Source organism: Dermacentor variabilis, chromosome 7 (assembly GCF_050947875.1).
Source record: "Dermacentor variabilis isolate Ectoservices chromosome 7, ASM5094787v1, whole genome shotgun sequence".
In the NCBI taxonomy this organism is placed as follows: Eukaryota; Metazoa; Arthropoda; class Arachnida; order Ixodida; family Ixodidae; genus Dermacentor; species Dermacentor variabilis.
The window spans coordinates 50,013,676-50,034,624 of NC_134574.1; positions in this window are offsets into that span (position 1 = coordinate 50,013,676).

Below are 20,949 nucleotides of genomic sequence, written 5' to 3' on the forward strand. Positions count from 1 at the left end.
TTCACCGCTGCAACGTATTTCCAATCGCAGGATTTATTCGGCAGCACAAAAACAACTGCATTATTTCACTTCGGCTGTGACTTTACTACAGTGAAAATAGTTATGGTACGATTGATGCAGGCGTTTTTACTGGAGCGAGAAAGAAGACTTTCTTTATTACTTCATCTGCATCTTTAGAAAACCATTTATTCAAACTAGCACTACAATGTCGTGTCTTCGGAAATAAGGAAGTTTTGCCCATTAAGTGGAATTAGGCATAATCTATCTTCTCCATTCCATCCGGCAACCGACAATAATGCTTCTGCTTGCACGCTGTACTGATGTTTTGTTGTTGTTGTTGTGTGTGGGAAAGCCAGTGTGAAGCAGACAGCATTTATTATTTCATTTGCTAAACTGTTTTGTTTACGTCAAGTATGCTGTATTACATGTGCTATAACTTATATTGTACTTTACGTTCACACCCCAGTTGTAAGTGCGCCTACGGGTGAATAAATTTCCTTGTCAACTAATAGGCAAGCAGAATGAATGGCAGCAGTGACGGCAACATTTCAGAAACTGACTGGAAGTTCTCTTTCGTATCAGCTGTTCTGATTTCCTTTTTTTAAAAACTCACCACAGTCCAGTCTAGCGCAAAAGAAGGAAAGTGTGAACCATTCTAGACGATATAGACGACCAAGTCAACGTACATGGTTGTTCAAATGAGTCGATGAATAAATGTTTATTATATGTGTATATTTTGACTATTTTTGATATGCGGGGCGTTGAGCGTGGCCCGCAACAGTGCGGTTATCAGCTGCTGACGAAGCGCGTGCACAAAAGAGGTCGGCGAGTGAGTTATTTTCTGTTTGGCAGTGGCGCAAACTCAGCACGCTGCCTTCAGTGCACTCAAACTGTGGGCCAGCGTATGGCCGGTGAGGTATGCAAACGCCCCCTATATAGCGGGCCAGTACACTCGCATTTATGACGGCACGCTACTTCAACCGACACTTCCGTTGCCAAGCCCGGCGTGACGAAAGCGGTGACGTAAAGGTCAACGTGGCTTACTCGGGAGCGTATGACCAAGCTATTGTATCACTCGTTCCGCAATGGTCTCGTGGCTTGGACACGTTCGGTTAGAGCAAAGCTGTTTACCTCTAACCCCCGTATGCATCCCCGCATGCGTTCCCAGAAGCGGCTACCCTGGGGTGCGTATTTGTAGGGATTCTACTACTTTTTAAAGCGAAAGCTTTAGTAATTGCGTAGAGTCCAGTTAAGCTGCCACCAGCAATTTCACCTTCATTTTATTGTAGCTGCGCCATAGCATTGGCAACGCATCACGTCACTCGTCGCGCCAAACTCCGCCGCCGCCGCTGGCTAGGCGCATGCGCTCTCCGCAGCTGGGTTGCCGCCTGACCACGTGACTCGCCGCACGCCTGAATAGGAGGAGCGACGCGCCCGCCCATTCAGTGTGAGCTTGGCCGTGAATCAGAGCGACGCCGGGCCGTATTCTCTGGGCGTTGCGTGGGACCGGGAACATTGAGCCGTCGTAGCTAAGCGGTGTGTGACCACCCCGCGAGAATCACTCGCCAAACTGTTTCACTGGAAAGGACCCGGAATGCAACAGGCGTCACACCGTCGACATCAATGGTGGTGGTATAAACTTTCTTTATTGAAGGCCAAAAAGGAAAAGAAAATTAAGATGCCGCCGTTCAGTGGGTGGCGTTCAGGCTGCCGGTCGCGGCGACCAGATCATGCCTGGCGGCGACTTCCGCTGCCCAGATCGTTAGCCGTAGCTGGACATCCGGCTCCGAGCTGGCCAAACCAGCCTCCCACAGCTGCGGACTATATACATGCCAAGAGGCAGGGGGAGAGTGTTTCGGGCATGAACAGAGAATATGAGCATAGTCTGCTCGTGGGTGTCTGCAGAGCGTGCATTCGGGTGAGAAGGCCCCGGGCTGAATAAGGGCAAGTCGGGCAGGAGAGAGGAAAGTGTGGGCCTGTAAATGGCGCCACGTGCTCTGTTGGAGCTTAGAGAGGGATTCGTGAGGGGGAGGGAGGGCTAGGCGAGAGTTGCGGTAATGAAGGGTGATGTCATGGAAGGTGCGGAGGGAGTCACGCGTGTCCATCCCGGAGTGGAGGGGGGCAGCTTGGTTTGTCATCTCGCGAGCGATGGAATTTGCCGCCTCGTTGCCAGGGTGCCCGGCGTGAGCCGGAACCCAGATGAGTTGGATACGACGAGAAGGGGGAGGGGAGTGCTCAAGGATGTTGAGCGTAGAATAGCAGCTGCGACCCTTCGCAAAGTTGTGGACTGCAGCTTTGGAGTCAATGAATATGAAACGGACCAGGGTAGTGGCAATTGCGAGCGCAATAGCTGCTTCCTCGGCGGCAGTGGAAGTGGGGGCAGGTATAGTAGCAACGGTCAGAGGACCAAGTGTATGGGAAGTGGTCATGTCGGATGACTACTTTTGATGGAATTTTCGCCTCTCGAATGAAACGGTGCGGATTTCGTGCGAGAAAATGGCGGGGGAACCAGAAAAGCAGTGAGTGAGGGACTATCGGTGCACTAGAAGGTGCTGTGTGCGCTGCGCTTCTTCGCCACCGGGAGCTTCCAAGCGTCCGTCGGGAGTGAGGAGAGGATCCGTGTCTGGCACTCGACGGTGTGCGAGTGCGTGTGACGCGCTGCAGAGGTTGTGGTAAAGCAAGGGGCCCACAACAAGTGGGTCCACTTTCCGAAGGCGGCCGAGGAAAAGGCAGCCGCGAAGGAGGCTTTCCTTCGATGCGGTGCTATTGCCGGAGTCATCGGATGCATGGACGGCAACCTCATACCCCAAGGGTGAGTGCAAGCCTGCATTTATCTCCCGCGAGGAATACAACGCCCTCTACTGCTTGTTCGTAAGTACACCTCACGTTTTCTAGTGCTGATTCTTTTTGACAGTGATGTTGTTCTTGTAAACGGGCACTTTATCTGTTCACATATTTCCTCAGATCCGTGACGCGGCCATGAGGATCGATGGCCGCAGATCCTGTGGGACCGCTGTCGGTACATGACGGACTCGTCTGGCAGACGACATGGTTGCGCCGGCGGCTCCAAGATGGACGCATCGCGAAACCCGGGAAATACCCCTTCAGTGAAACTAAAACCTTTTTCTCGAAATCACGCTTCATTAGCGAACGGAATGGCATGTCCGCCCAAAAACAAACTTGGCTGTGCATCATAATGACATCGTGCTTTTGGCACGTAAAATCCGATAATTTCTTTATATCCAATTCACAGTACGTTATCCATCGTGCGCGGCACTTTCCATGAAAGCTATCTGCATACAAAAACATTGCCAAGATGAAAAACACGCACAAACGCCTTATTTACTGGTGTAAGTTTAAATTTACGTAAGCTGTAAAAACCTGGATGGTAAATATCAGAAAACGCACATCTACCTTATTTTAAAGCTTGTCGCAAATGAGAAAGCAATGCCAGCTACTCTTCGCATGGGCTATTCCCACCTATTCTTTAAAGAACCAGCAATAAAACACTGGAATACTAGTAAAACAAGCGAACATAGTGGTGTACATAAGTTAGAGGGTGACGGAAGGTAACGTAAAGCTTAAATATGGCTGTTTCTTTAGAAAGACCTCGTTTATGTACGAGGCAATGCAGGCATCGAGCAGTGATGTCTTTGTTGCGTTCTCTCTTTTCTCCGAAAAGAACGGTACCACCATTTTAGTGCTTTAGCGATTAAATTATATTTTTAAGAGTGCTCTTCCGCACATACACTTATAATTTTTTTGCACGAGCAAAACAAATATGCATATCTAATGCACAAGCTGAAATATATGTGAAGCTAAGCTCAGGTAAAGCGGGGCAATAAATGCTTCACAGTTAGGCGCGCTTAAAATTTGATGATGGCGAGTGAATGAACAGAAAAGCGCGCCACGTATCAAGCAACATTTAGGATTTATGAACCTCTCGTGCCGCAGTGGGCCATACTCATTCCGGATTCCGGAGGATTTGGCAAGAACGGGCACACATGTCGTGGCACATACTGAGGGGTCAATTCAAAGAAATTCTAGTAAAGCAAATCATCTGTTAAATCTAATTCACCATTCATTAGCAGACCGGTGTGCCTTAAAGATGCGTTTCAGTGAGCAACATATGGTCTCATTTTATGTTGGAAGTTAATTTTTTTTTGTTACACAGGCCAATATGCAGGGGTTGTATAAGCGACTTCCATGGTACATTAACGCACCATTTGCGTGTATATTCCCAAACATATTCACCGAGTTAAAGATTGACCCAGCTGGCAGTAGCCAGGCTGGCACGCGAAATTCCAGAAAGCGAGCAAAGAAAGACTAATTTTGAAAACTGTGATTATAGAGACACGTGCAGTTGTTTATCTTTATCGGGCGACCACGTTTCACCGCCAAACAAATGTTATCGCACAGCGCAGGGGCGTTGTGCTGTATCGCACGTTTCTGGAATGTTATTGATGTTTCCATCCGATGTCTGTCCCCGAACCTTGTGCAATCTGATTGCATGTATGCGCGACGCGAATAGTGTAGAAGCTTGTGGTAGACTGGCGGGCCCCACCTGTTACTCCGGAACATTCGACGACTGCTGTATAAAAGCCGACGCGCTTGTCCCGCTGATGATATTTTTGAGGATCGCCGAGTGTGTTCGCTGCTATTGTTGTTCTTTGAGTGTAGCCTGCTTTCGAATTGACAAGTTCCCTAATAAAACGCTAGTTTCGTTAACTACATTTCTGCGGCCTTCTTCCCCGTCACTGTCACGTGACATCTGGTGGAGGTGCTGGGTGACCGAGAAGTGCCCCTGGCGAAGTTTAGCGAAAGGCGCACGTTCTAAGCCGGTAGCCTCATCCAGAATACTCGAAATGTCGAAACACTGAAACGTGCATGTCAGAACTAGGGGCGTGTCGAGGAGAAATGCGAATGAGGGCTTCCAGGAATAAGTCTGTAAATACCGCGAGCGGTGCGCCATATGGTGACACGATTCCACGAAGAAGGATTTGCGCCCACGGAAGAAAGCCCCCCTTGCATATCACGTGCACGAATAGAGGACCGCAATCTGCAGACTCCAATTTAAGCTGCGCGTGTGTCCGACAGAATACGGCGATTCTTGCGGTGGTGCGGATTTAAGTCCCATGCATATTATACTGGCTTCGAGTGGAATTATGTGAACGTGTACTACAACAGTCATGGGAAAGTTCAGTAAAGGTCAATTACACACACGTCATCACGGAGGGGGTGAATGAGTGCGGCCTCCTTCGCGTTAAAAGGAAAAAAACTGAACAATTCTTGGAAAAGCAAGCGGTAATCAAGAAACCCTCTGAGACAATTCGCGAACGGAAAAGATTAGTCCGAATTCAGTGACATTTTCCACTAAAATTTTTCAGAATAATAACCCTCCAATTCTTTCATGTCCATTTGAAGCCGAATTAGATGTGACGCAATAAATATATATACCTGTCATGAAAAAATGTATGTTTTAATTGAACCCTTCAAGCACCAAACATCCGAGAAACTGAACAATCGCCAAGTTGTTTCGTTAGGCTACTAATCGCTGTCTATGTCATCATTTTAGTCATCTTATCACCTATTGGGTTTACACCAAGAATGTACCAGATATATGTATACTGGCATGTACACACAAATATGAGAATAAAAATCATAAACGCTAAGCTGAAATATTGCTGCAAAGCGTTCATTGCATATTTGTATATATACCTAATTAAACTAATTATACATTTAAACTGGGCGGTGGTACGAGAATGCGCAATCAGTCAGGTTTGAGACCGTGAACTAAATAAAGTGCTGACGAGGTTAGTGGAAACTGTGAAAAACAGATTAAGGAAAAGCAAAGAAATGTGCATTTTGTATATATATATATATATATATATATATATATATATATATATATATATATATATATATACAAGAAGGTATATGGGGTAACGGATTCGCGGTTGCCTAATTGGTTACAGCATCGCACGCGGAATGCGAAGGCATCGGATCGTTCTGCACCTGCGGCAAGTTTTTTCATTCACTTTCATTTACCTTAATTTACCATTAATTTAAGTTAGTCGGTACTATTTATTTTTTCTCCTATCCTTCATGTCTTTGTTGGCTTCTCATGATATGATTAATAAAAATTGCCATCCTCGGTTAACCCCCTATCTTCTCGTACAGAAAGCACATACCTGTTAATAGATTTGCATAGGATTATGATGGGCTTCACAAATTTATAGATTCATTTTTTTATTTTGCAACGGACTATATGACCATTCTTTGCCAATACTGCAGAACTGGTATGCGCGCGCGAGTGACGGAAGGTATAGAAGGAATAAGTATAGTTAGGTATGTGTTGCATTTAACTGCTCATACTACAGAAGTCGTCGTCATTCTCTCCGCAACGATCATCTATTGCGTTTGCCCACCTAACGTCGCAGCGTAAACGTCTCAATCTGTGTCCGCCTGATTTCTTAGTATTTCGCTATATCTGGTGAACCTTGCAGTTCAGAAGAATAAACAATTTGATGACATTAAAGTTTTAACCTTCGAAGTGCATAAAGAAAGATTGCGTTATAGTAACAGTTGCATAAAAGTAGAATAAATGCAAAATAACATACCAGTGTTAGTTGTGTTGCATTTAATAAGGCCCCTACCAGAACTTTTTATAATGTGCTTTCCAGCATGTGCAGTATATCTCCACAACCATTATTTAAATAACTATTTGAAGACAACGACATAATTGTTTCCATTTTTACGATTCGTGTGCACTTAAGATGTGGTGTTCTTTCAAGTAAGGTTTATTTATGAGTTAACAGCGTGCCCTGCTTTCAGTCGGGCGCTATTTGGAACCAAGTGTATTCAAAGATCCTTCTTTTAGAGACAAGGCGGTTTGATTATCTTGTTCATGTAAGAAATAGCCCGTCTCGATTGACTGCCTGAGTCTGCCTGCATCAGACTGCATGGACATCATAACATAACAAAGCACCTTTAGACGATTGGTTCAAAGAGAGCCACTTCGTGCTCTCGCAGTAACCAAGGATACTCCAGAATATGGGTCTGCAGGGAAATTTAGAAAATTTTTCACTACAACTAGCGTTTCTATTACTTTTGCTGAGTTGCAACATTAGGTTGCAATGGCAAAACAAAATGGTTTTTCATGCTTTCCGTCGCACCATGCCCATTTAGATCGCGAATTCTCTGTGAGTGAACTAAAATGTGCCCTTGCGTCTTGTAAGAGAAATACTGTTGCAGGTCCAGATTTCAATACATAGAATGTGTTGCAACACTTTGGACCTATGGGTCGATTGCCACTTTTGGAATTATTCACTTTTGGAGAAAGGAGTTCGGGCCTGACTCTTGGAAAGCAGCCCTTGTGATACCTATTTTAAAGCCTCGTAAAGCTACCCTTTTCACTTAAGCCTTTCGTGCTGTGAGTCTGACAAGCTGTTTAAGCAAGGTCACGGAGAAAATTATCGACACTAGGCTGCAATGGTAGCGTGAGCAAAAAGAAATACTTCCCGATCACACGACAGGATTTAGAAGGCGGCGTGTACCATAGATATAAATTTGGATATCGATACCAACACCTGCTACTTTCCAATCGAGTGGAAGTACCGCTGATTGTAGAGGGGCCTGAAAGATTACTACAAGGAATTTACTTAAACGTTCCGCATAACGCCGAAGGAAGGTGTTGGGAATGCAGTCTGGACCAACAGATGATTTTAGTTGTAAACAGAGGAGCATGTTAAGTACACCTTGACGAGAAATATTAACGGGACGGTGAAGTTTGGAAACAGGGTTCAGTAGGCGGGGATAAGACATTGTGGAAGTGGTCATTTAAAAACTTAGCAACAGCCTTGGGATCAGTTAAAGGAATGCTAACGTGGATAATGTTCGTTATGGATTTATTGCGTTCCTTAATAATGTTCCAGAACTTCTGGGGATCTTCCTTAATAAAATTTGGTAAAGTGTTACTGAAATAAAACTTTTTGCTTCGGCAATGGCATCTGAAAAGGCGACACGAACATTGGTTTAATTGTCCGTAAACTCCCACACGACATCGTCAACTAGAGAGGAGCTTTATGCAGCATTGTATGTGCTAATACGTAAATTTTATATAAAAATGGAAACAATGGGTCATGCTTTGAAACTTACAGGCAACTTTGTCGTCTCTTTACGGTGACATCAGCAGTTCACAAAACAATACTTTGCGAGACGCTAAAGAAACTCCCAAAATCTAGTGAAGAGAATCGCGTAATAATGTTGCAGTGGATCCCCGGGAACCGCAGTAACCCTGGGAATGTTTCAGTAGACCAGGTAGCTGGACGAAGGCATGCTAACAACGTCCCATCTGGACTCCCTCTAACACAAGGTAAATTGCGGAACCTACAAAGAGAGATCTCAGCTCCAGGTTCCAAGCGGCACGGTTTGATCCGAACTCGAAATCTGGAGATTTATTTCATTCTGACCTATCGCTTTATTTAAAACACCCGTCCACACTGGGATTAAACCAGAGCCTTTGATATGCTCATTCAGCGCCTCGTTACTGGGTGTACAAAGCACTGTCTGCAAACAATTTCAAGAGCTGGAAGTGCGGAATGCCCTCGTGGCCATGTGTATTAGGACATACTGCATCTTCTGTAAGAATATCCGCGACACAACACAAAGAGGCAAAGTTTAGCACGCATTTTAATGGCATTGTTTTCGCATGCCCTTCAGCCTCAGAAAAATCGAATGCCCTTGGTCAACCTATTCATTGCAAAGACGAGCGTTACTGGCCCTCCAAAGATTTCTAGACGCGAGCAATAGTCGCGGAAACTCTTGTGTAGAGTGTTTATCTGTGATAAGCTTGCAATGCGTCCTCGGTTTCTTCATGGGCACAAGCTTACCGCCTAAAGAGTTAGGCTACTACTGAGTTCATTGTTCTTTGCATGGGCGTGGCGTGCAGCCTCGTCAAAATAAAGCTAGGGCAGTGACTAGGGCGTCAATATGTTTAAACACGTTTACGTGACAGGCAACGCTCGAAGAAAAACTGATCTGTGTCAGAATTAGAATAAAATCACCGCTGTTTTACTTATTTATTTCAGAAAAACCTTCGCTAAATCAAGTTTGGTGGCCAAATTAGTTTCAATAATTCGGGTTGATGACAACATCGAAGCCTATGGGTACTGGGGAATGTAAATTTGTTCGTTAGATCGGGTACTTCGTTAAATCTGGTTTTCTTAGATCAATGTTACCTGCATATGTTTGTAACGCCCATATGTCACTAAGATTTGTTCTCAACTGCTGTGAAATTCAGTTACCTCTCTTGGCCTGCACGTGGGGGTCATTTCCCGTGCTCTTTCTTGGGACCTGAGATGGCTGTCCGACAGGGGCGCGACCACTGCCACTCGGCAAACCTGTTTACTGTGGAATAAAGCCAGAGTACTCTTCATGCTCAACCTGTGAGAACGTATATGACTTACCTCCGCTAAACCAAGCTCCAAACAAGTGGTGACCCAGGACATCTACGTCTTTTTTTTCTAACACTGCCATGGGCTACACCGTTCGAACTCCTGCTGAGAGGGTAACGCCTCAATTACGTCTCCTGTCATCGCCGCAGAGCTTCAGCTTCCCAGCTTCTGGCACAAGCATCCTCGAGTTTGGTTTATACAAGTAGAGGCCTTCTTTTCAATCCAGGCGCATTACTTCACAGACAACCAGGTACTTGCACGACAGTGCCACGCTACCCTCCGACATCGCCGAGGCCATAAACGACTTGCTAGCGGGTGCGCCTTCTGCCACAGCACACAACGACCTAAACACACGGTCCTGCAGCGCCTCGAACAATCGCAACAGAGTAGGCTACAACAGCTCCTCTCTGAGGAAATCGGCGACCAAGAAACGTAAAAGCTCCTGCACCAGTTGCGTAAGCTGCTGGCTGGCCACTCCGCAAACAAGAACCAGCTTCCAATTTTGCACGAGATCTTCTTGCAGTGCCTCCCACAGTCCACACACATTGTGTTCGCCGGTTCCGTCGAGACCAGTCTCGACCTGCTAGCTGCACTCGCTGACTGCATATGCGACTGCTCTATGCGTCACAGATACCTATTACCACTGCAAAAATCTAAAAGGCAGTAGACCGACTCTCGCACCTGAAGGAAACAGTCGACCGCCTTACCAGTGCACTAGAGAAGCTGATGATGGGTGGGAACATTGGTGACCAACGTCGGAGCAACCATTCGCCTTCACAGTCTGGCAGCGTACCTAGGGACTCGCTGCGCCAGTTCTGCGCACCGACGTTTTCGCAAAGAAGCAAGTCACTTCACACACCCTTGTTCATGGACGGGAAACGCACCGGCCAAACACTAATACTGGCATGCAACATCGGCCCTCGTGCAAGCCGCCTATTTTCCTTCGACCACATCGCCGGCACCGCGTCCTCGCCGACACCGGAGCCGAGCTGTCTATCGTTCCCGCCTCTGCCGCAGATCGCCAGCGCGGCAAGTCGACAACCAGGTACCACGCCGTGAACACTTCCATCGCGTCTTATAGGCTCCGGTCAAGAACGATAGATATCGGACTCCTGTGCTTGCACAGATGGGAGTTTGCGATCGCCGACGTCAGCTTCGCTATAGTGGGAGCGGACTTGCTCAGACATTTGAACCTAGATGCAAGTGTTCGTGATCGGCGCCTGAATTATAACGTCACATCTCTCGCTCTACTTGGCCTGCACTCCAACCTCTCCTCATCTGGCATCTGTACGCTTCGACTGGTCTCCACGTACGACAACGTACTTGCTGAGTACCCGCAAATCACGAAACCCCAAAATGATACGGTGTTCGTGAAGCAGAAGGTGACGCACCACCACTGGCCCAACTGTTACCACGTGGCCACGGAGGCTCGTTAAAAGAAAGTTGGAAGTCGCCCGCCATGAGTTCGAACACATGCTTCAGGTCGACGTTATTCGTCCTTCCACCAGCAATTGGTCTTCTCCTTTCCATCCGGTTCCAAGGCAGGATAGCGGCGACTGGAAGCCTTGCGGTGATTACCGAGCTTTGAATGCCGTCACTACTCTGGATCAATATCCGTTTCCCCACATACATGACTTCGGCGCTCCTCTAGCATGGACCGAAATGTACAAGATCGATTTGATGACCGCGTACCACCAAATTCCTCTCACGCCCAGCGACATTCCGAAGACAGCAATCACTACTTCATTTAGCCTGTTGGAGTTTCTCCGTATGCCTTATGGTTTGAAGAATGCGGCGCAAACTTTTCAAAGGTTTGTGGACGAGGCTATGCGTGGGCCCCCGTTCATTTTCGTGTGCCTTGACGACATTCTCTTTGCAAGTCGCACAGACGAAGAGCACGAAGCGTACCTTCGCGTTCTTTTCTATCCAAATAGAAGTTGCCAATTGCGGGAAGAAGGTTCGTCGCTCAAGCTTGCGCAGGTGCCGCTTCCCTACACAACAACAGTGGCCACATGCGAGACATCACAGGCAACTACTGCCCGTTCGCGCCCCATCAGTTTCGGCGGCAAATATTCGATTTATGGCACGCGCTAAGTCATCCCGGCATCAAAGTGACACAGAGGGTTATCATAGACGGCTTCGTCTGGCCAAGGCTCAACAAAGATCTTTCAAGCTGGGCAAAAATCTGCCAAGCCTGTCAAGCCGTGAAAGTGGCCCGGCACAGCCGTCAACGGTGCAGCCATTCCAACCATCAGAGTGCTGTTTCGATCACGTGCATTTAGACTTGATGAGGCCTCTTGCGCCCTGCCAAAGTTTAAGGTACCTTTGAACTTTTGTCGACTGGTACTCAAGGTGGCCTCAGGCGATGCGTCTACAAGATATAACGGCTAAAACAGTGGCGGGATCATTTGTTGCTACGTGGGTATCATGGTACGGCTGCCTTTCGGGAATAACTACTGACCGAGGCCGAAAGTTCCAAAGCTCGCTTTTTTCGGCCCTAGCCAGACAGCTTGGCTCACGCCTTGATAACGCCGAGTCTTGCAACGCGCAGAGCAACGGCATGGTCGAGGGCGTCACTACTGACGGCGTCACTTAGTACTCCTAGTACTACTGCGGCTGCGAACAACAATCAAGGATGACCTCGGAGTCAGTGCTACGAAGATGCTCTTTGGATCAGCAATCAGCGTTCCAGGTCAGTTTTCTGACACTCAACAAGGCACTCCGCCGGCGGCGGAACAGCAGAGAGGCTACAATCCTGACTCGACCAGCTTCGACTTACACCCCCGCGTATCGCCCGCGGGCAGCCTGCGTTTAGTTCTCCGTCAATGGAAACAACCAGACACGTCTTTCTCCGGCGCGATTCTATCAAGCCACTTTTCTATGAAGGCCGCTTTCGTGTGGGTTCGCGTTGAGAGAAAACCTTGAAAATTTACGTAGGCGGAATGAAAGAGACAGTGTCTTGCGACCGCGTGAAACCCGCCTAACTTCAACATTAACGCCTCATTCATTCTGCCATTCACACCTAAGCCTCCGGCATTCAAGTCTAGGGTGTGGCTTGTAGTGAGTGTAAGTCGCTGTGATTTGTCCCCCGCTTCTGTGAAATTTAGCTACCTAGCCTGGCCTCCACGCAGGGGTCTTCGCCAGCTGCTCTTTCTTGGGATGTGAGGTCGCTGCCCGACCGGGGAGGCACCACTGCCACTCGGCAAACATGTTTCACTGTGGAATAAAGTCAGTCTACTCTTCGTTCCCAACCTCTCAAAAGACGTATTACTTGCATCCGCTAAACCGAGCTTCACACATGCTAAATTGAGTGACCGGCTCCAAGTAACAACATATAATATAGCACTGTATATTTAAAAGAAAATTGGGTTTTTCACGCGAAAAGCACTATATGATGATCAGGAACGTGATATTGGTCAACTCATGAATATTTTTTAACTGTCAGGCTAGTTTACCGTACACCTAAATCTAATCGAACGAGCGGTTTTGCATTTAGGCAACAATGACACGCGGCCGCCGTGGGAAGGATCGAATGCGCAACGTCCAGTATTAACAGAGCAACACCATAATTATACGGTCACATTGGCGGACACCACGGAAAATGAGTGAAATGTATTTGCCTCGACTTTTTCACTCTAAGGGACAAAACGGCGTTATATATTTCAAAGGCATGTCATTAAGTATGTTTATATGAGAAGTCTACCGTAAACTATTGACCTACAGTTTAAGTACTGCGCCGAAGTATAAGAATAATTTGTTCTGGATAGGAGTTTTCTTTTCTTGTAGTGACGTAGCATGCCAATATCAAATGAAGTATGCTGGAGGCGTAGCTGCGCTGCACAGTTCTAACAGGATATTCGCGAATAAGCACGACAACACGCGCAAGAAGTGACGATGTGTGATCGTGTTTTCCGCGTGTTTATATTTTTATAACTCTGCAGCTCAACTACACACCATTGGTAAGCAACCAAGAAGCCACCGGGCAACCAATTACGGTTGCAGTGATTCTGGGAGCCCAGACAATATGGACGTATGCAGACGAATAAGGATGCATTAAGTTAATCATAAACAAATATGCGCATATGTTTACGTCTCTGATATCATCTGCAGGGTGCTATATTTGACATCGACTGTGGAATGCATCAACACTAAACGTTACATTCAATATGTGCATATGTAGAGCGTGAACGTGTAAACATGCTTAATAGGCGTGAACAAAATAAGGTAAGAAACACTCGCAGCTAATACTTTCAAACGCTGTCGTCACATAAACATGCTGCTAAATGTCACACTTGAGCAAGCGCGCTGCACTCGTGCCGCGTTTCCGCCTACGTCACGGAGGCTGCACTAATACATTTATCTTTTCTTCGAATATCATCCTCGCTTGGAAAATAACCCTCGCAAATTTAGTGTGATTGCGAGTTAAAAAAGCACAACCCTCAAGTTTGAGATGGCAGGTGTGGTTTTTTTTTTTGCATTGAACGGCCATTTCGCATATCACAGTAATTTAGTAGATGTTGCCACCTCATGTGGTAGGCAGAGTAGCATCATTGCCCCTTTTCACACATTGTGATTATGTTCACGTGGCCACAAAAATAATAAAAATATACAAAATAGCAAAAGAAACATGCACAAACTTCGAACTTGCGATGTGCGGTTCACAAAAGTGACCCGCAGTACAGAGTGTGCCTACGTGCCTTCCGCAGCGTTCAAGATGATGCTATGTTCACGGTGCGCCCTCCAAATTATCAACAGGGACGAGGCGGTCCTTCCCGTCTCCCTAATGGTTCCGGCTAGTGCGCATCGATGTTTTCGTCCTAAGGTACGGCGTGTGTGTTGCCTTCGCAAATGCCCTACTAGCACACACTATACTTCAAAGCAAACAGCCGTAAAACACAAACAGGTGTAATTGCATCCCCAATGGGGCGGCGGTCGACTTGGCGAACTTCAATGGTTCCGTAGATGACAAATTGCATTCCCGGAACTTCCGAGCTGAGCAAAACGGGCTGAGTGGGACGAAGAAAAGCAAGGACGTGTTTACTGCGCAGCAGTTCTTGCGTCACAAGACCGATGCTATCAAGCATTACTGTCCGCGATGCTTGGGACTCAGCGGACCCTTCCAGTATCGAACGCAATGAGTCTCCGATGGTTCATGGAGCATATCCTGATATTTCTTGTGCTGTGCCCCTGTTGCCTTGCGGCTCCCGTTTATATGCTGTTATACGTCGAGACAGTGCTATTTCTGGTAATTGATATGCCATTCGATTTTCGGCGCTACATTCTGAAAGTCATCTTTTGGACTGTTATAGAGTATTCTTAGTTGCATACCTTATACGTCAATGACGCGTGCGTGTCAAGTGTATGCCAGACTACAACACCAACAGCATCATGAAAGACATAAGCGCAAGTACTGCCAACAATCTAAATTGTACCCGACAGTCAATTTCAAAAATAGCTTCGCCTATCACATCCTGCGGAAATATTCACCATTTTGCAGATCAGCCAGTCCCTTTCTCTATACCGGTCTCGGCTACAACTAATAAAGACCCGCTATCTTAGTTGAGATGGAAAAATTTGTAACGTGAAGCTTAAGGCACGGCGGTCATTTCACTCATGTTTGTGATTATTGAACTGGTGACGCTTTTATACTAAGTGTAAGGCTGCCATTTACTACTCTTAGCGTGATCTTTACCCATCTAATAAAGATGTCTATTAGCTTACTGACATTAATATGTTATACGCGCCATGTTTGTATTATTGGCGTTAGCGCATTCGTGCTCCTTTGTGATGCGCTGACTGTATCGAGCCTATTTAAAGTACTACCAATCTGATAACTACTAGAATATCTTGCACTGACAGGTAAATACATGAACGTCAATAAACCATGACGGCATTATGATAGCCGCTGACTCACATATAGAACATACGATCTGAATATCTGAAGATATCTGAACTCTGCGAGAAAAGGGGAACAGGAGCCCATAGTCAGAAAGCAATTATTTGTAGAAATTTCCTTTGCAGCAGGGCAAATCACTTGAGAGAACAACATGCCCAGAACAATGAGAGATTGTAAAGTATAAATTAGTTCGTTCAGAATTTTACTTTTAGATACAAAATTAAATTTTCTGTCACAGCACGTGCAAAGGAAGACAAAATATTTAATTTTGGCAGTTACTAGGCACATATTGGAATCTATGTGAAGCGAATCTTTAATGAACACGTTGCTCGAATGCTATAAATTTGCTTGTTTCATTCCATGCGTCTTTGGCATAAAGGTAAAACGAGCGCCCGCATCAGCTTTCGCGCTCTCGTGGTGCATCGTGTGACGCCCGCGGCGACTACCTGAAAGAGCCAGGGGCCCTATAAAGTAAAACCATAACAATCCGTATTTAATCCGATTTCCTGACTTCAAAATTACGTAACCACCTACCCACCTAGCTGTAACCAACAGCGTTGTTTGAAAAGCCCAATCAAATGCCCTTCTCGTTCATAGGGTGTAACTTTCTTTTGCTTTGACAGCCAATAGGATTTCCTACATTGAGCAGCTTTTTTTATCTAACTGGCTAAGAGGCGAGGAGCACGCTCAACTGCACACAGTTTCGACGGGGCTAAGTCAGCACAGTGAAAGTTGATAATAGGAAGAGGAGAGTGGTGCGGGCCTCGATGTTTGGTCCGCTTCCCGTTACTAAGCTTGCGATGGCTGGTTGAAAATCGCGGCGGCGGGCAGCGGAAGGTTAAAAATTCCGCTCAAACGAATACTCAGCAAGGTAGAGCTGAGAGGGCAATGTCGTACAGGTGCTGAAAGGTCTCAATAACGTTATACGACCACGCAATTTTTTTTTCTTATGGGCAAATAAATCCATACTCCCCGGTAGCTCCGAGTAACTAGTGCCCCAGCGATCGGTGGCCAGGCATCTTTTATTCTCTACGGAACCGGGCAGTGCCCGGCTATTCAGAAAAACTATAAGTTTTGTTCGGGTTAATAATGCTTCGTGAAAGCGTACACGTCACTTTTACGCGGTGAGTTTTCGCAGTTTCATGACGCCGCATGACAGACAGCAAAGTGTGTGCCACTCGAAAAATTCCACCAGTAGCAAGTAGTCAAACAAGTCTTTTTTCGCTAACGCTAAGGAAGGCGTCCAATCAGAAATTATTATTTTTCTTTCGTTCAGTTTAATCATGCATAATCAGCATACCGATATCATAATATATAGGGCGTTTTCGCGGTTTTTATGGCGTCGTGTGACAAACAGGCGCTTGGGTGGTAGGTCTAAAATTTTTTCACCAATCATGGAGGGCTGATTGCAGCGTTGAAATAGAAATCTTTGGAATAGCTTTACGTTATTGCGCCTACTTTGTGATGGAACGACAGCAGTGTACGTGCGTTTGAGGGCTAATCACTCTTATTCCGGCTACAGTTCAGTGTGGACACACAATCATGTGCTGCAGCGGAGCGGCGATATCGGCCTCTGCTAGCCGTGGATACAGGATTGAAGATAACGAAGTTCAGGACTACGAGATCATTTTGCCTACATTGCCAATCAGACGTGTTGTGGCTAAAACCTTTTGTTTACACCATGACGTACAAGTAGGCCTGCAGGGTTTACGACTTCTGCGCCGCCCTCACCAACGCTGGCGCGCTTCCCGACGTGGTGGCGTTGGGGGCATACCAAATCAACCATGTTTGGGTGCTGATGCTCCACAGTACCGAAGCAACGAAGAAGATGGCTGCTCTCAAGGTACTGCAAGTAAACGGACGCCGCTGCATTATCTTCGATCCAGATGGCCAGCGGGTGAAACTACAGCTGCACTGGATGTTGCACGGCGTGGACGACGACGACATCCGGTCGGCTGTCACTGCTTAGGGGAATGTAACTGAAGTGATCCGGAAGTGTTGGCGTTGGCGCATCTCAGGCGTCAAGGACGGGAGGTCCACAACGAGGACCGTTCTCCTGAAACTGAAACCCGGTATGAAGGTCGATGACTTGCCTCACCAGCCATGCGTTGCAGCAGAGTTGGCGTTTCTAGTGGCGCCTAGGCGGCCTATGCAGTGCCTACGTTGCTGGCATCTCAAGACAATTTGGTTGAGCTACTGATGGGCATTGACGAGGCTCAGGAGGCGGCGAAGGGAGCCCAGGAAGTAGGCAAGTCAGCAGGAACGACCGACCCGTCGAGGTTTTCCAGCGGTCCCACAACCACATCTAGCGATGGAGGAACGAACCCTGAGGAGAAGAATTTGCCTGCGACTCGGGCGAAGATGTCGGAGAATGGGCAGAGCGGTTCGGCAGCCAAGGTTATCGAACCAAGAAACAGTCCCGAAAACCCGGACCATAGCGGTGGCCGCGCAGTCAGCGTTTCCGCGCCAGCCAAGTGCCCTTATTCCCTCCCCGGGAATGAAGGGGACAAGGTGGCAGCCAGCATCGTCGAGGAGCCGCCTCGAAACACTCAGCCAAGCCCGGTGGACCAGTCTCCGGCTGCAACCTAACGTTTCGAGTGAGACGCGAACCGGTGATACCGTACCTACGTTGGAAGGTTCGGAGCCTGCGTCATCAACGCTCCGTCATCAACGAAGGCGTCTAGCCACGCGCTAGACGCGAATGGTAAGCACCATGCTCTCGGCCTTTTCACACTTCGCAAATTGCTCCTGCATCTCCGTTGAAATTAGCCATACTTATTGTAAAAGGCTTGGCAAGAAACAAAAAGCTAAATCACCTGTACCGGCTTTTAATGGAACTCAACAATGATATACTGGGCGTGCAGGAAACAAACTTTGACGGGCAGGAATAGACCGGAAGCATGGTGCGATGTTTCACGTCTATTCTACGCTTTTGTAAGCCATGCCATCGGCACCTCTCCTGCTTGTGACCTTTTTATTAAGAAGTTGCCGGATCTGGCCGTGCATGCTGATTTCTCGTGCTTGTCCGGTCGGTTTGTTGCTGCCGATTTCACATTGAGCAATACGCAATGGCGTGTTTTATGTTTGTGCGCACCAAATGTTGTGGATTCAAGGGCCGGTCTTTTTTAAAGTGTTTAAAAGCGCCTCAATTTCAATAGAGAGCTTATTATTGTGGGTGACTTCAACTGTGTACTGAGTGGTTGGGATAAGACCAGTGCTCGGGAGTTCAGGTACGCAAGTGCTGAGGTACTGTCGTGAATCTTAGACAAATGGAACCTGGAGAATGTGGCGAAGTGTATGCAAGGCACAGGTGGTGTGGCGCATAGATACAGTTTTAGCGTGCAAGCCATGCCCGTCTCGACCACATTTATGCAACGCTGGACGGGATTCCAAAATTCAACATTTATCAAGTAGTGCCGGTGTCTTTCTCAGACCACTGTTTAGTAGAGTGTGGGATTCGGTCACAAAACGTGGCAGTGCTTTTAGCCGGGAACTGTTGAAGATAAATAAAAAGCTGATAAAAGAAGATGTTTTTAACCATGCGGTAATGGAAGAAATCGGCAAAATAGAGCCAAGTAAACATATGCAAATATGGCAACAGTGGGAACTCTGTAAGGAACAACTTAAAAGCAATAGAGCGGTCTTGTTTCATTGAGTACGAGAAGAAACTCAGTGAACTCAATCTAAAGTTTATCCTTGCAAAACTGCTCGAAAATGAATGCGAAGCCTCTGGTTGAATGATATTAGGAAAAAAAAATTCAACTGATAGAAGAAGAAGAACATTATCGCGGTACACTGGTGCATGCGCGAGCGGGACATGTAGCTGCAGGTAAGGCGCCGTTGAAACGAGCTCTCGGAATTGGAAAAACCCACGCTCGCGAAATCACATTGCAAACACCTAATGGGGAGGTGTCTCATCGGATGATAACGAGCATATTGGGCGTGCGTTTTGTTAAGTACTATCAGGCGTTGTTCGCATTACAAGTTGCCGACACGTGTGCTTTTATAACTAGGTTTCTTGGAGCACTGCCGAGACTTAACGATGAGCAGAAAGATAGGTCAGAGCTGCCAATAACCGAATCGTATGTAGAAACGGCAATGCACATATTAAACTCTGGAGAATCGCTAGGACCAGATGGGATAAGCACGGCGTTTTACAAAGCTTTCAAGCGTGGAATCGCGCCCGTATTGACGGTCGTGTTTAATGAAGCTTACGAAATTAATGAATTGCCTCCGTCGGATGCAGAAATCACGCATCGTCTTAATCCCCAAAACTGATGAAGCGCAGAAATTCCGACAACTAACAGCGTACCGGGCAATGGCATTCACACACGCGGATAATGTATATGAAGGCTGTCGTGCGAGGATTGCAGTCAGTAATCCAGGAATTTGTTGGGCCGCATCAAACATGCGGCATAAAGGGACGACTTATTACGACTAATATTCACACAGCAAGATGCGTGCTGGAACGCTGTGATATTACAAAGAGGTGCGTGGCCACCTTCCATGTAAACCTTCACAAAGTGTTCAACTGTGTAACGCATAAACTTTTGCTTTACATACTTAAACCTTGATAATGTTTGTTCTGTTATCTGGAAGGGTGTGACCCTGGCTTATCGGAACTGCACGACGATTTTGCGCTTTAACCAGAGTCTGGGGGCCCCCATTAGTGTACAGCATTCGGTACGCTAGGGCTGCCCACTCAGCCCTATTTTGTTTTGCATTTACATAGAGGAGATGTGTTAAAACGTCCTAAAAAAGGGAATTCATGGCATTCGGCTGCCAGAAAGTCTAGCTGCTGGTGTATGCACATGATGTGTTTTTAGAGCGCAGCTCTTTGGCGTCCGTTCCTGGGTTTCGCGTCGTCGTCGGCCTCGTAACCAGCTCCGCCCCCCTTTCATCCCCCCCAGCGCTAGCAGCGACCGACTGATACCGCTGGATGCCGCTGACGCCGCTAGAGAGTCAAGATAACGTGTCGGCATCGGCGGCGTTGTCCCTGAAACCAACTCCGCAGCTGGGGTTGACTCACTATCGGCGTCAGCGGCATCAGTCAGTCGCTGCTATCTCTTCCCTCCTCCCTTTATCGTGTTGTCCGCTTGCTGCGCGCGCTTCTGCCCCCATCGTTTGCCGCTGGGTGTACACGCCGCCCCCCTCCCCCCTCTTCCTGCGGGTCTCCGGTTGTCAAAGCGCCGGCTCGAACTTAATTCCTTTCTTCGCTCTTCCTCCAATGCAACCCCTGTGCGGTGGCAATCAGAGAGCCAGATCGGTGGCGGCGGATCTGTATATGTGCACCGCCCGAGCCGAAATTGCCGCTGCCGTTCGCCACTGCGAAATTATCTGCCAGTTCTTTCTGAGCCATGAGCGAGACGACCGATGGAAGTCCTCCGTCTGTTGCTGCTGCTGCTGCTGCTAAACGAGCTGCCAGAGCAGAGGCCCAGCGCCGTCGCCGTCAGAATCCAGAGGTGCGTGCCGCCGAAGCAGAAGCTTACCGTCGCCGCCGTCGAGATGATCCAGGAGTACGGGAAATATAAAAAAAAATTCTGTGATAGCGCATACATGTGTTGCTCGATTTCTTTGCCTCAATCTATCGAAAAGGTG